This window comes from Botryllus schlosseri, chromosome 10 (genome assembly GCF_051294905.1).
Source record: "Botryllus schlosseri isolate E-star chromosome 10, Bs_hap1, whole genome shotgun sequence".
Taxonomy (NCBI): Eukaryota; Metazoa; Chordata; class Ascidiacea; order Stolidobranchia; family Styelidae; genus Botryllus; species Botryllus schlosseri.
In genome coordinates, this window is record NC_137245.1 from 20509507 (window position 1) to 20521510 (window position 12004).

The 12004-nt window shown below is 41.6% G+C and overlaps 1 long non-coding RNA gene across 1 annotated transcript in view; it reads right to left on the reverse strand.

Moving 5' to 3' along the window:
* Positions 1 to 12004, reverse strand: part of LOC145448180 (uncharacterized) — a 453937-nt gene that overhangs the window by 252839 nt on the left and 189094 nt on the right. The gene's annotated exons all lie outside the window — the stretch shown is intronic.

Genomic DNA, 12004 nt, shown 5'->3' on the forward strand with positions numbered 1-12004 from the left:
ACAACTGATTAAGAAAGACTGCAAGTCCCAATCCTTGAATACTTGATTAAGTACATGTAGACTAGACATAGGCTATGGTCTTTGACTAGGCCTACTTAACTAAATTCCATTTATGACCAATGTCTATTACTAGTAGTAAGAGTGTTTGTGCTTGTAATCAGGATAGTGTGTAATGACAAAATTAGTAAGTTCAATTTCTTTATTAGTTGCTGAGTCATACACCAGAGCTTCACTTGGATTTTTTATCTACATTTTTATTATACAGGATTGGATATCTGCCATATTTGAATGATTCATACATTTCAGGATATTAGAGAGTCCATGTTATAACAACTTGAATAAGGAAGGATATTTAGCAAATCTTTATTTCATGTTAATTAGATGGTGGATAATTCGAGCTGTGCAACAATGAAACAATTCAGCATGCCACAGTTAATCATATGTTTGCATATGTTTAATGGTTGTATGATAGTCATTCAACCGACAATGTGGCATATAATTTTCGAGGTAAATTGGTAATAATGCTGGAGTCGGAGTCGGAGTCGGGAGTCGGAGTCGGTACGTTTAAAGACCCAGGAGTCGGAGTCGGAGTCGGAGTCGGTACGTTTAAAGACTCAGGAGTCGGAGTCGGAGTCGGAGTCGGTATATTGAGAATGTGTGGAGTCGGAGTCGGAGCCGGAGTCGGTGGTAAAATTTACCGACTCCACAGCCCTGGTTGTCACCTGCATATGAAATATTTCATCACAGTATATGTGGCTCATCATAACGTTTGAAACTGATGTTTTGCCATGTAGCGTTTACTTATCATATCGTAATCTATGCAGTCCATGGCGTGTCCTAATCTGAAAAAATGGACTGTGACTTTTTTAAAGTTTTAGACCTGTTTTAGCATACACTGAAAAGGAATTTACCTCGAAATGTCGGGAAGCAGGGTGGCCAGTCACTCGGCAGGAATATAACATTACCGTCACTCAATGTAAATTTAACTTACACCCGTCCGGTAATCTGACTTCACACGACAGACTGTAATGTTACAGTCACCTCTGGTATATTCAATCTACATTTTCTTCTGTACATTTACGACCGAGACTGTAATTTTACCGCCCTACCTACAACCCTACATGCTGTCCTTGTAAATCAGATTACATGCCAGCTTGTAAATTCACGTAGCCTTCATCCATACCTATCCCACAGCAACGCGATGCCAAAATACCGCAAAAGTTTCGTCACGCTCTCAAAACGACATAGGGACAACTGTATATTCATTCACAATTCACGATGAAAAAGTATTGCTGCTGGAGGTCTAATTCTTGTTTAGGAGGCATGCAAATATAGCACGAGTGGTCCCAAGAAAAGGTGAATTAATTCCACCGCCGGATAAACTTCCAATTGTTTCTTTTTCTCGTCTTCATTCCTTCTGTGTGACTAGTATCTTGCAGTTCCACTAAAAATAATTCATGCGGAAGTCGCTATACTAAGCTAAGTTGCTAACCTAGACATGACTTATAAAGACTAAGACAAATAGGCTAACAAAAATAGAACAAGTTTTGAAGTACCGGTACTGGTACATTGTGAGTTGACGACTCCTCATTTGACGTGATATGGCAGAGATTCATGACTTAAATGATCAATGTATTGGAAGAAAAGGTGCCTCATTTGATGCGGCATGTGAGCCAAACATATCGAGCAGTGGACGAAAACATATCTAAGCTATGACCCGATAAATGTCAATGACAAACTAACAGTTTCAACTACTCCGCGGCAGAGTATGTGGTGTCGCAGGTCATTATACAAGTCGACTAATATCCCAAAATAGAACAGAGAATGGGGCGACTGAAATATTTAAATCATGAAACCAAAGTCATCCGGGTGGTGTGCACAGCACTGGCGTAGCAGCATGTGGGCTCTCGCTTAAAATGCCGCCCCCTAAGTAGGCCGCAGCATATTTCGACATAGATTCAGGTTCAAGCAATGTTGTCAATAAAAATGAACACAATAATATGCCGCGTCTCAGCGTTACCGTCTCAACGTTAATAAGGCCAAAATAATAAAGACAAGAAATAGCGAACGAATGTATTGTGCAAATAGAAAATCAATAGCCGCCTCAAAGCAAAATCAGCAAAAATATCCTCAAATTCAAGTTTTTGAACGTAGTCTCTTTCTATAGACAAAATGGATAAAGCTGATAGCCGATCATCATTCATGGTAGAACGTAAATAAGACTTAATCAGGTTGAGCTTTGAGAAGCTCCTCACACAGCACGCAATTGAAACACCAATGGTCCGATAAAGTTTCAGACTCGAGCATAAATAAGGTGTAGCTTTGCATTAACTAACCACTGTAAAACATCAAACGCTGCTGCACCACGATCAAACGTGGTTTCACTGCTCCGCACCAACCTCTTTTAAAATCTCAATTTGAACAACTTCATATGATCAATTGATCATATCTTAGTTTGTGTTCGTCCTAGACTCCTCATATTGGTTTCTACGAAAAGCTAGCAATCTTCTGATTTATCTGATCCCTAATTCGAATGTAGGCCTATACGGCCTGACAATTTTCTCAGCTAACCCCAAAAAGTCCACCTCGTCGTCATAAGTTCTTCTAAAAGGGCTGGTGAATAAATTGTGACTTATCACTTTGCAGCAGCGCGTGGGAATTAAAAAATCCAAACATATCATTTTAGTGGTGTATGCTGGTAAACCTAGTTTCAGCTTCAAGTTTAAATCTGTCCAAAGCTTGAAACATCCATCGTCTAACTTCTTCAACAACAATGATGAGACCAGCATCTTCTGATTGTTCACCAGGCATTCTCCTTTTTCTGCGAACTCTCCTAACAATCGGCTTTGACGGCTATTTCGGAGTGGCTCTGACGTCATGTTAACATATTAATTCGTGTTTTTGGAATCAGTGCGACACTAGCTTTCGATTTGAGGCCTATTTGATTAAATTTTAGCTCACGGGACGCCAGCTATAGGACTACAAATGAGGCTTCTTTTAGCCGGCTGCGCAGTGTGCACACTGTGCCAAGCGAGATAGTGTATTGGTGATGCGTCCGGTTTCTTGATCGTTAGGTCGTGGGCTCAATCCCTGGCCAGGTCAAACCAAAGACTCGAAAGCTGGTATCCGCTCAGCAATCACGGAGGAGAAAAAATCGGGGGTGAAGTCTAGATGACCTTACTACAAAGTCCGCATCGCATCTCCGTCGTCAAAGCATCTCGATGATGCAGGCGAAAAAGAATACCATCTCTCTCTCTCTCTCTTTCACACACTGTGCAGCCTCATTTTGCCGCCCCCTTGGAGCCTGCCGCCCCTGGCGCAGAGCCAGAACCGCCAGGTGGCTGCTACGCCACTGGTGCACAGTCGTAGATATTCACGGCAACTAATACTATACAGTACTGTACCTTTTACGATGCGCATCCCATTCATCAGTCCTGGGAATCTTCAACGAAAGTCTCTACTTTCTTCAATCACAAGTCACAAGCTTCGCACCGTCACGTCAGCCTTTGCACGCTCAAAGCTCAATATTAATAACCGACCAGTCGGCAGGGTTGCCAGACATCTTTTGAGAAAAAGGGCAAAACAGCGCCGGAAAAGGGGCCAAAAAGGGCCAAATTGTTCAATAACGTTAATAACGTTGCAACATTACCCATAGACATTTTGTCAATCATCTGGAATTCCAGTTTTGTATTGTTGATACTGTTGTAGGACACCAAATCCACTGAACGCGCTCTCTTTTATGCTGGTCACGTCATATTTTGTGATACGATTGTTGATATACAATGTTCTTTCCAATTCTCTACTAGTTGCTGACGATTACCCCTGACGAGTGTCAGCCGAAAATATTCGGGTTCATTTCAATATGAATATACTAATCAAATCCACTACCTATAACTACAATGGATCCAACTGCAATAACTGGTATTATTTCAAGCTTTTTCCAACTGAATATAAAATCGTAAAATGAAATTTTTTGTGCTTTAATATGAGAATGATCAAATTTTATGAATTATAATTAAAAATTGAGAGAATAGTTTCTTTACATTTGAAACTTACCCAACTTATATATTAAATTTTTGGGGTTGTCACGAAAAAACTCCCGGCTATGTCGAAATTTTTTTCTTTGAAATTTTTATCAACCATTAAGCACTATAAGGGTAGGCTAACTGTTCTTCAGACTTTTTCTGCTACTTAGCTTCCAGCCATGTTCGATGCTTTTCCGTCCACCTGTTCACAAATCTGTATTTACAATTCCAGCACAGTCTACAATCTACATTCTTTAATATACATTTTAATAATATATTCATAATAAAATATATTAAAACCCGAAGCTTTTCGAGCTGACACTTTTCAAGGGCAATCGTCAGCATATGGAGGATTTCAAAAACATGCATCTAGCTACATTGCAAACAACCAGTTATGACGTCATAGAAACAAACAACATGAAATACAGGCAAACCGCGAGCGCAGCTAGTGGCCAATTTTTAGATTCACTAAAAATTCCTTCTGCTGACACAAGCGCGGTCGGTGGATTTTAATATAAGTCGATTCCAGTGCAGACAGATGGAAATTAGTGCGGCCTCTGCCTAATATAGAAAATCTTTCATCGCGATAGTTTTTAGAGCAAGTTGCATTCTCAGCCAAATGCTTGCCGATGGCAGAGTTCATAGCCATGGCCTGATTACGTTCTAGTAATCGCAGATCAGTTAAAGCTGCGTCTTCGCGAGAGTCCAATGTGCGTGATCTAATAACGCTAGGAACATGTTGTTTGATGCGTTTTTGCAAGTGCTGAGTTGTTCTGCCCACGTACCGACAATCACAGTGGCACTTGAAATCATAGACTATATTGCTTTGTTGAGAAGCAGGAAGAACATCTTTGCGCGTTGCAGGAAGCATTTGTTTGGTGGTAAACACAACATTAGTTTTTACATTATCGTAACAGCGATTTACAGCAGAAATCAATTGCTTTTCAAACCGGGAAGAGATGGGGCCCAGCCACGGTAAATGTATATATACATTTTCCTCAGACCGTGTGTTCGTGTTTTGTGATTTGTTCGGATTGAAATTCCTGAGTTTTCTGTCAACAGAACTCTTGATGATGTGTTCGGGGTACCCGTTATCGATTAGAATTTTGCGGATATATTCTAGCTCCGCGTTTAATTTTTCATCCGAACAAATCATCAAGGCTCTGTGCACCAACGTGCCAATCAAATTTAGTTTACGGCGATTCGGGCTAAAAGAATTCCAGCGTATATAATGCCCTGTAAACGTTGGCTTCCGGTAAATCGATGTGACAAAGCTAGTACCCCGTTTTTCCACTAGAACGTCTAAGAATGGTAGCGAGTTAGCACGCTCTTTTTCAAATGTGAATTTTAAAGACGAGTGTAGAGAATTCAAGTTATCAAAGAAGTCATCGAACTCCGTCTCATCTTGACATATAACGAAGGTGTCGTCGACATAGCGACGGTACATGAATGGATGCTTGGTTTCATCTGCCGCGAAAAGTCTGTTTTCATGGAATCCCACAAATATATTGGCTAAAATCGGGCCAAGAGGGCTACCCATAGCTACGCCGTCGGTTTGCATGTAGATGGTATCGTTAAAACTAAACTCAACAGAGCAAGTAGCCGTATGACGAAGGAATGTTTTCGTGCCATAAAAGCATTGCGACAAAATCCAGACATTCACATTAGCAAACCGGATAAGGGCTCTGGGGTTGTAATCCTAAACAAACGGGATTACATACTCAAAATGGAAGCAATCTTGGGTGACGAATCAAAATTCAAGACACTTGGTCCCGCTGCGGAATTCGATAACATCGCCAAGATCGAAAGACGGATACAGCGCCGACTATTCAGCCTCAAGAAAAACGGCTCAATAACACCTGAGGTCTACGCCTCCATCAGACCGGTCGGGGCACAAAGGCCACGTATGTACGGACTGCCAAAAACTCATAAAACCAACGTGCCCGTTCGACCAATTCTTTCTATGGTTGGATCGGCGCAGCACAAGCTCGCGAAGTGGCTTATCGGTATTTTGGAACCAGTGCGTTCCATGTATGATTCGCATTGCGTCGCTGATTCGTTTACATTCGCGCACGAGATGAAAACCACCGACCTTCCAAACTCGAATATGTTTCTCGGTTCATATGATATCGTTAGCCTCTTCACGAACGTGCCGCTGAAGGAGACCATTGATATCTGTGCGGACGCGCTATATGGTGGAGGTGATTTAGCACCACCTTCCTTCTCGCGTAAAGTGTTCGTTGAACTTCTTAATACGGCTACTTGCTCTGTTGAGTTTAGTTTTAACGATACCATCTACATGCAAACCGACGGCGTAGCTATGGGTAGCCCTCTTGGCCCGATTTTAGCCAATATATTTGTGGGATTCCATGAAAACAGACTTTTCGCGGCAGATGAAACCAAGCATCCATTCATGTACCGTCGCTATGTCGACGACACCTTCGTTATCTGTCAAGATGAGACGGAGTTCGATGACTTCTTTGATAACTTGAATTCTCTACACTCGTCTTTAAAATTCACATTTGAAAAAGAGCGTGCTAACTCGCTACCATTCTTAGACGTTCTAGTGGAAAAACGGGGTACTAGCTTTGTCACATCGATTTACCGGAAGCCAACGTTTACAGGGCATTATATACGCTGGAATTCTTTTAGCCCGAATCGCCGTAAACTAAATTTGATTGGCACGTTGGTGCACAGAGCCTTGATGATTTGTTCGGATGAAAAATTAAACGCGGAGCTAGAATATATCCGCAAAATTCTAATCGATAACGGGTACCCCGAACACATCATCAAGAGTTCTGTTGACAGAAAACTCAGGAATTTCAATCCGAACAAATCACAAAACACGAACACACGGTCTGAGGAAAATGTATATATACATTTACCGTGGCTGGGCCCCATCTCTTCCCGGTTTGAAAAGCAATTGATTTCTGCTGTAAATCGCTGTTACGATAATGTAAAAACTAATGTTGTGTTTACCACCAAACAAATGCTTCCTGCAACGCGCAAAGATGTTCTTCCTGCTTCTCAACAAAGCAATATAGTCTATGATTTCAAGTGCCACTGTGATTGTCGGTACGTGGGAAGAACAACTCAGCGCTTGCAGGAACGCATCAAACAACATGTTCCTAGCGTTATTAGATCACGCACATTGGACTCTCGCGAAGACGCAGCTTTAACTGATCTGCGATTACTAGAACGTAATCAGGCCATGGCTATGAACTCTACCATCGGCAAGCATTTGGCTGAGAATGCAACTTGCGCTAAAAACTATCGCGATGAAAGATTTTCTATATTAGGCAGAGGCCGCACTAATTTCCATCTGTCTGCACTGGAATCGACTTATATTAAAATCCACCGACCGCGCTTGTGTCAGCAGAAGGAATTTTTAGTGAATCTAAAAATTGGCCACTAGCTGCGCTCGCGGTTTGCCTGTATTTCATGTTGTTTGTTTCTATGACGTCATAACTGGTTGTTTGCAATGTAGCTAGATGCATGTTTTTGAAATCCTCCATATGCTGACGATTGCCCTTGAAAAGTGTCAGCTCGAAAAGCTTCGGGTTTTAATATATTTTATTATGAATATATTATTAAAATGTATATTAAAGTTCTGTACCCCAAAGAGTCTCTTCAATCTACATTCTACATGAACAAATCTTCATATTCTACAGCAGTGGTTCTTAACCTTGCCACCAGCGCCCCCCAGGGGGCGCTGGCGATCTTGAAGGGGGGCGGAAACGCTCAGGGGGCGATATGGGGGGCGCTGGGCTCAGGGGGGCGGTATGGGGGGCGCTGGAGAAAAATGGCTTCGCAGTAGATGATGTGGTGATAGGACATATCCTTAATGAGTATTCAGAGCAAATTAACACCGAAAACGTCGTTACATATAGCCTTCAAAATACATATAGGTTTGATTGTCCATGGGCGCCTAAATGACTGACACCGAATGTTCCTGTCTTGGCAATCAGAACCCCAGAAGACGAATTCCATCTGGCAGGAAAAAATTAGATGTCAGTAAAGAAATATCAATCTGAAATCGTGTGCGTCTTTTAGTTTAGTACGATTGGGCGACAGGGATATTCCTGTTGGGCGATATCCCCGTTGAGCGATTCTGTATTTTTTGATATTGCAGACAGGGGGTCACGAAATAACATCATGCAACGAAGTCATACCAACGGGTTCGCCCGCCCGAATGTGTTTGATTATTAGCAACGGGCCCTACAGTTTCCAAGAGACCTCACAATGTTCGCTTTAAGTTTTGATGAGTCTGCGCACACTCAACAACTCACTGCGCTGACCCTTGGAAAACAGTGCGTAACGACTAAAAAAAGGTAATAACTCCGGATTTGTTGTGCGCATACCGTTTCTGTGTGCACATACCGTGTCAGCACTGCGCACGTGCGCAGCTTAGAGGGAACATTGCACCTCACTCAGCTCTACCGGTAAATGTGTTTACGTGAGCAGAGAGAGGATAAAAATTGATCTCAATTTACATGCAATTCCCGATGATATTGACCAATTCAATCATTAATTAGTGAAATTTTTCGCGAATAGGCGAGAATAGCTGCCTCAGTAAATGGACACCCAATGTAGATACCTAATAGGCTATCAGCAAATAGCGGACAGCCTAATGGGTGTCTGGGAGTGAAGTCCCCCGGAAGTTTGGTTTATCACCCGATGGGGGCCCAGGACCAACGTTTTTTGTTTGGGGGGGGGGGGCTGACGAAGTGCTGTTACGGCCCTGGTAACGAATAATTGTACCTGCGGGCACGCCCGAATATGTTTAATTATTAATTACGTGCCCTTTATTTTCCTATACAACAGCTCACTCAGTGCTACTGGTAAATCTGATTACGTGGGCTGAGAGGATAAAAAGTTTATATAGCGACTTATATATGTAATTACCACCTATTCATTCATGCATTATGGAAAATTTTGGTACTTAGGGCGACCAGGACACACAAACTTTGCTGACCATCAAAATCTCGATATGGGGTTCGTGGGGGCGAAGCCCTCAGAAGTTCGGTTTATCACGCTATGGGTGCGCAAGGCAATCGTTTTTAGGGGGGTTAACGAAGTGCTGTTACGGCCCTCCCTCTTACTCATTGTCTTTATTACATTCCTTACAATATGAAGTTGGGGGGGGGGCGCTAGAGCACGATAATTTTTAAAGGGGCGCTGGAAGAAAAAAGGTTAAGAACCACTGTTCTACAGTGTTTCCACTCGAATCTTTGACATTGGCATAAACATTATCAGCTCAACTTGCGAGATGCAATTATTTGAATAGCTAGTTTGATGATATGTCTCAACCGCTTCCAAAAAGGGCCAAATATTGAAAATAAAGGGCCATGGGGCCAAATTAATTTTTTGCGGGCCAACTGCCTCTAAAAAGGGCCACATTTGTGGAATTTGGCCCCAAAAGGGCCAATCTGGCAACCCTGCCAGTCGGCTCGACACGCAGACGACTTTGAAATAAGTGATATTGATCCGCTCATACATATGCCACCAATAATATTTACTGTCCTCGTTATAATGTTCAATCTAGGTTGGTTTTTCATACAGAAACATCTATCAACACATATAGTCCCTTTCTTTCGCATCTAATTTCGTACATATTGATATTTATTCCTCCATGTGTGGTTCCCTACTTACTTACCTAACCGGACGCTGCCTGTGATGTCACAGTTGCACGTTGGTTGTTTACTACGAATCTCAGAAAAACCCGCAATGCGCAACCTAAGGTAACCTATTATAGGTCGCCGTGTCCGCCATTAAGAAATGGTCAACTGAGCCTGCTGTGCTGATATTTCTAGTTTCAGGAATAAGATGGTATATCCCAGGAATAAGATGGTATATCCTAAACTGATTTTTATAACTCATCAGCCCTATCTGTGACAACAAATCAAACCGCCGAGACCGACTGTGTAGCCATAGCCTTATAATATAATGCCTATGGTGTAACCACATTGTCAGCTGTTTCTTGCACGCAACTATGCACTATACCGAAATTGGTACTAGGGTCAACCAGTTCCGTGTGACCTAACCCTGTCTCGCGAACGAGGTTGAATCAGGCCAAATCGCAACGAGAATGACATCACAGTGACATGCACTTCCACATATACATTGACTGCTGGGGCTTGGAAGCTAATCAATTTTGCCAAGAGCTTGGTAAAGTGCCGTAGCGAGTAACTGTCAGTAACCTTGCGAAGAAATTCTGGTCACTTGATTTAGCAGCTAAATTAATTTAATATTACATATCAAAATGTAAAATGACAAGCTATACGCTGCTATTGGCTGCGACCGGTAATTCGTTGTGAAATTTACAGAAATTTCTTCGTAAATCTACCAGATTGTTTTGTGCGCACCATCTTTGAATCTTTCTGAAATTAGGACATGAAATACATTTTCCGCTTTTAGAAGTAGTATTTCTATTTCACTTTCAATTCCCAGTATCATAGTTTGAGCTCTGATTAGTATCAGTTCTTTTGTCTGGATAACATACATGTTGAAGTATAAAAGCAAGTGTAGTAATGCCTTTAATTTCCGGAAATAAAGCTACATAATATGGCATTTTTATGATCCACCATATTTTTTATGACCGTTTAATAATCGCGCGAAGTGTTTACACCGTATCCTATACAACTTCTCCGTATTGCTCTTCGACTAAATTACGGGCCTTACAAGATATGGGGGAGGGCGCCATACCATGATATTTTCTAAAACGTACTGTTCGAGTGAACAGAGGATTAGTATCGTCTTTCCATATCAATACTATCATTTTATTCCCATGATGCGGACGAATGCTTAATTGCTTATGATGTCTAAAATTGGATTAATGGTATGCATTAATATGAATCAAGCTCTGCACCTTTCGCATATAGCTCAATTTGCAGCTAGAGACAATCCATGCGAAAGAATTACGATGGTTTCAAAACTACTTACTTACTTGAGTAGATTTAAAGTCAGTTAATTCTACTTCTACTTCAAGTAGTTTTAGGTTGCTTATGGAAGAAGTACTTCTACTCGTACTTGAGTAGATTTTTTGTCGCTACTTCTACTTCTACTTGAGTAGCTTACTTGACTACTTTGACCAACTCTGATGGAAGGGCATCCTACAGCTATCGGAGCTGACGTCAAATACTTGGTAATATACGATGATTGACTGATTGAATCTAGTTATAGACCACGAAAACAGTGACTTGTAACGTAACCCGCTGCTCAGGACGACATAAGTTTTCATATTTTTTGCTCGCTCTGTTTTATTACTGGCGCGGTGTTGGCTCTGCGTGACGAATACAATACATTCAGCTTCAAACGCGGACGCTTCGAATTGGGTTTATTATTATCACATCTAAATTCGTGTTTCAACTAATTAGATTTTGGGTCACGACAAAAATGGTCATGGATTCACCGCGCTGAACCCAAGAAAGTGGGAAATTAAAGAATTTTACTGACGTACTTTGAACAGAGACCGGACGGCCGGTTTTGTAAAGATGAGAGCTATTCATTCAGAAATTATATAGAGGTGGGACCGCGGATATTTGCATTATGACCTTTGACCACTGTAACTTGCGCACAGTGGTTAGCTTTGGCGTTTCGCCTCTACGAATAACTATAACTTTCGGTCAATTTTTTCCTCGCATCCTCCGCACTCCGGGTCCTATGTTTACCCTTTTCGGAATTTGCTGTCGATTCATTATATTTTATATTCATTCATTATATTAAAGAAGCAATAATGCCCACGGGTGGTGATAATGTGACATATCAACATATTCTATATTTGCTCTCTTGAGGGATCATACTCCATTGCCCTAAGTCAAGGGTGCGCATCCCAAAATTTGAGAATACGGTGGCTGGGAGGTCATCGCAACAAGCTGAACTACATTCAGGGTATTCCATGCCTAAAATCATATAGATTATGACTCGACAAGGTATAGTCACAGTCTCGCTAACTACGTCATTCTCAGAGGATAATCTGT